Genomic DNA, 5,289 nt, shown 5'->3' with positions numbered 1-5,289 from the left:
CAGAGCTCTTCTATTCTGTTTGGGATGGATTGCTTCTGCTGTCCCTACAGTTTGGTGCTGCTTCAAGCCCTCTGCTGGGCAAACACATAACCGCATGGTTGTTCCACAGTTTACTGGCGGCAACTTGAACGCATCAAAGAGCCGTTTTAATGTTTGGACAAATGTTGTTTGATGCTGATTAATTATGCGCCTCTTGGTTCATATTTTCCTTGTTGACAGACCAAATAAATATATTAAATGTGCATTTCACACAAATGTTACAGCAAAATGGAGAAAAAGAGGGATAATGTATTATCAAGAAGTATTAAAGGGAATAATAAAATGCTTATTAGGGCGATGATAATTTAAAACAGCAACTAGATGCCAAATAATGGAATATCACATACAGCTGGGATTGATGGCTTATTACAAGTCATTACAATCACTATTAATACAATGATTTTACACCTGAATTCCATTGTTGGGAAAATGTGTGTGCCATGATGTTCAACGGAAATGGAGCTTTAAACATTTTTGTTGAGTTTTGTGGATCTGGGGCTCAGAAGCAAGTTCAGATCCTGAGCTCCCGTTTGTTTTTTTTAAATCCTTGCATTTAATTTAATGCCTTTATGATTGAATTATGCCAGTTTTCTTCTTTCTTTTCTTCTGCTGTGACTCGGGTGTCCCTGCAGCCTGTGGTCACGCTGTCCAAACAGATCAAAGGTCACACGATAAGGAGAGGGCAAACACTGGGGCCCATTCAGCAGCCCGGACCGACAGCTAGAAAACACGTGGGCACGGAGAAACAGGGAGAAAAACACGGACAGCCAAGGAGAAATGAAAGAGTTTTTGGCCCCAGTGTGTGTCTTGACAAGTCTTCTTTGAGCGTTCTGGGAAAGTCTTTTCACAGAGGAGCGTTATAAAGCATTGATTTGTTATGCTAATACAGAAAATGATATTGAATACAGTGAAATATATCATTGTAAGGGATTTTGGTCTTGCGGTTTTGACGAACCGTACCACTCTATTTGCGTGTGAATACGGATTGTGTGTTTGAATATACTGGGTTGCCCAGTGGCCCTTTAGCTTGCAGGGAAACGTATGTTAGTTCAGCCTGTGGCGCCGACTCCTCCCTTAGTCATCACACCATCAAACAACACAACCGATCAACAGTGAAAACACATCACCCTCCAGCCGCATGCAAACGGCTGCAAACAGAAATAACCCAATAAAGAGGTTTGGTAACTCCTTCAGTCAAAATGTGTAATCATTATATACACGTATATATATCAAAAATCCTACCTTCATGAAGGTTTACATGTTCAGTTTTTGTTGAAACTGTTTTTTTCAAAGCTGTTGATTCAATTTTGTGGTCATTTTTGGAGGATGTAGTTTACCGTGATGTATTGCGTTAAACAGTTATAAAAGAGAGGTGTTTCTCTTATGTTGTCCACCCCATTTATTAATGAGGGGAATGCATACAAACTGTTCAGCAGTAGGTTTGTATGCGTGTATTTATCCACCTTGTGTCCTGTGGCTGTGATCGAAAATGGATTCTTCTGTTAACAGTGAAATTAGTGACTTAATATATATGCAAATTACAATATGTGCTCTCATTAGACCTGCCATCCATCTTTGTAGAAGTCTAAAGGTGACTTTTAAAACAAGCTGCTTGATCACATAAACAGCTGTGATTTGGGCTCAATGCCAACCATATGGTTGGACACATTTTTAAGCTGCACATCATCCATGAGGTTGGCAGACTGGTTTCCCCACCCAAATGTAAAAAAAAGCCAAATCAACATTATTCAAACTAATTTGTTTTCATTAAAACTGCCAACATTCTAAGATAGCCTCTTAAAGTGGAGGCAAAGATGACGGTCAGAAACCGATCTTATTGGATGCCCTAGTGGTGTGAAATAAAAAGTATGACACCAATAACGATAGGGACAGCCGGACTTCTGTGTGGCACTGGTTTCCTTTCTCCCACCAAAAAAGAAAAAAACCCACATCAACCCTGCTATTCAGGGCTCGGCAGCGACTATTCCTGATTAGCTCCAGCATCTCATCAATAGGCCTGACTGTCTGCACTGGCCTTTGGACAAATAGCCCTTTCTAGTCAACGTCACTCCTTACAACTTTAATGGCTGGAAAGGCTCAGAGGAGAGTTAATTATTGCATAGCACATGGCTGGCATACAGCACCGTGGCTGCACCAGTTCAAGAAGCATGAATGTGTCACAAGACACATGTGATGAACAAGGATGTATGGAGCTGCAGCATATGTTTGTATAATGTATATATAAAGAGAGAGGGGGACAAGAAGAAGAGTGTTTTCAGTGAATAGATAAGGCGGTCTCTCCTCATTTTACGATTCATGCATGAGCCGATACAAAGAAAAACACCTCAGCATGCACACGGTGGATTATCACTCACATGCGCTGACGATTCAAATACCTCCAACACCCCCACATACAAGCACATTCCACCCATTGTTCTTCTTTGTATCTATTTAGTCATTATCCACACCAAGCTGATTTTTCAACTGCCAAACTGTGTATGATCTTGAGGTGTATCCTCTCTTTTTGTTGGAAGATTTTCTTTGTTGTTCCTCTTTGGCATTTCTCTATGTGGAAAATAAACCCACAGAAAAGATCCTTTTATCAATGACAGAAAATGAGGAACGTATTACAGATTTTTGATGAAACGTCACAGTCAGTTGTGTGTGATACCTGATTATATGACACAAGAACTTGAATGACACCACAATTAAAGATGGATGCCAACAAAACTTTGCCATTCATGATTTGTGAGACAAAATTAGCTTTAAAGTGTACTCTCTGCAAATACCCATTCTGCTGCAGGCGCACACACACAATCACACACACACACACACACACACACACACACACACACACACACACACACACACACTACAGGGATTATATCAGTACACCTGCAGGACCAGGGAGTAGCCATGACAGTCAGTGATCTGATCTCATCAAAAATACATCAAGGTGTTTCCCCTCTGGACATCTGTATGCAATTAAATATTAACCAAATAGAGAACGAGGATCCATCCATAAACAACCACCAGCACGTTTTACCTTCAATTAAGTCTGTGGGCTTTTCATTTAAACTGCCCGTATAATCGCTGTAAGAACGAAAATCAACAGCAACTGTCATGGGATCTCCTCCTCGTTGTTTTGGCCTGCAGCTTGTTGGCGTGAGTTGGGTCAACCCATTCCTCGGGGCTCTTACTCTCCTCTGCTGACCATCCCAACAGCCCACCCTCACATCCCCCCAACACACACACACACACACACACACACACACACACACACACACACACACACACACACACACACACACACACACACACACACACACACACACACACACACACACACACACACACACACACACACACACACACACACACACACACACACCCCTTGGTTGCATTTTGGTCTAGAAACAGGGCAATTTTTAGTTTTTCAAACTTTCAATTTCAAAGTGCTGAGCAGCTTTTTCATTTAACAGCGGTCACAACTGGGGCCACACGTGCAAAACTCTAACAGTCTGCATCACCAACAGTCACCTGAGCTAAAACAGTTCACATCACCTGCAAATCAGGCTCAGTGCAGCGAAACACTTTAAACAATCGTCATGGCAACAACACAAGCCCTGAGAGGAACAACTCTATATCAAAACAAGAAGGAATGGAAATAAGCAGTTCGCTTCAATAGATGTATATTTTTGTTACATTTATTAAATATCTGTGTAAATATTCTATAATTGTAATACACAATTCATTTCCTGTAATTTCATTTGATATTTCATCTGAAATGACAGCTCTTGGTCGAAATGAAACGCGAGTTAGAGTTTGGTCCACATGAACTGCTGCTGTGCAGACTGTGGTTGGAGTTTTGCATATGTGACGACCCGATCGTTGAAAAAAACTGTGAAAAAACTCTGGAGGTATGTACTTGATGCTGAAGGTCTCCAATAATTCACTGATTGAGATTGAGTAGACTACTAGCTAAAGGCTGTGCTTCAAGTCCACTTTCATTGAGAGGCAAACGGTGTGGCAGCTGAGCTGTTTCATACGCTTCCTGGTGTAATTTTAGTATCTTGTGTGTTATCATCAGTAACATCTTTCAAACAGCACTACCACTGACTGATCTCATGTATGTGCTGTCTTTGAATCAGTCACAACTGGTCCACAAGAAGTAGAGACACGGTAAATGTGTCGTTATGTGCTGCCCTCTGGAGGATGAACACTTAAAATACAGTATGTTGGGGCTGAAGAGAAACAGGATTACACAGTTTGAGGTTACATTCGGGTTGTGAATTAGGCGTCTAATATCGGTGATGTGTGATATTAAAAATATATAAATAAATAAAAGTAATAGTATACCTCATAGTATGAAGAGCCATAGCATAATATGCCATAAATCATTTAATGTTTCAGGAAAAAGTCTTAGTATTGGATATTGAGAAAAGTCGTAGTATAGCAGGTTGAAAAAGGTAATTTAAAAGCAATAAACTGGTAGCATGTTGAAAAGTGATAGTATAGTATGTCGAAAAAAGTGATAAAAAGTCATATAGGATGTTGAAGAAAATCATGAGAAAGTCATATTATAGGATGTCGAAAGGAAAACATATTATAGGATGTTGAAAAAAAAGGAATTAAAAAGTCATTATAGGAATTAAAAAGTCATAGATGTTTTAAGATGGACGCCTCAGCCATGCAGTTTCATCCGTGCTTTTCCAAAACATCATCACTTCATCATTTTATCCTATTAGACATTTGTGTGAAATTGTCATAATTAGCATGATTTTTTCACTCACCTTTGACGACATTATAATGAATGCAATCTTGTGTAAGAGGATGTCTTTGCCGAAATTGAAGAAATTCGCTCAAGACGTTCCCCGATAACGGGAAGGGCGTGAGGTCACACCTTTGACCACCTAATCCTATTCAGTTCATCCTGGAGTCCAGGTGGACAACTGTGCCAAATTTGGAGTAATTCACTGCGGGTGTTCCTGGCACATCATATTCACATGATGGATGGACGGAAGGCCAACGGTCGCTGGCGTGGAGGCATAAAAAGTTTTGTGTGCCATTCACAAAATCAGAGTAATTTTACCGTTTTTATGCCATAACACCGTCATAAAAAGTCATAGTATGTCTTAAAAAAACTGCCCACTGGCCACGTAAAGCACATAAACTGATCTGTAGTGCCATCAAATGTAACAGCCTCCTCAAAGGATTTATTTTCATAATTAATGAAACACCACCAGCAGG

The sequence above is a fragment of the Eutrigla gurnardus genome, assembly GCF_963514095.1.
Source record: "Eutrigla gurnardus genome assembly, chromosome: 13".
Classification (NCBI taxonomy): domain Eukaryota; kingdom Metazoa; phylum Chordata; class Actinopteri; order Perciformes; family Triglidae; genus Eutrigla; species Eutrigla gurnardus.
Note: the sequence above shows the minus strand (reverse complement) of the source record.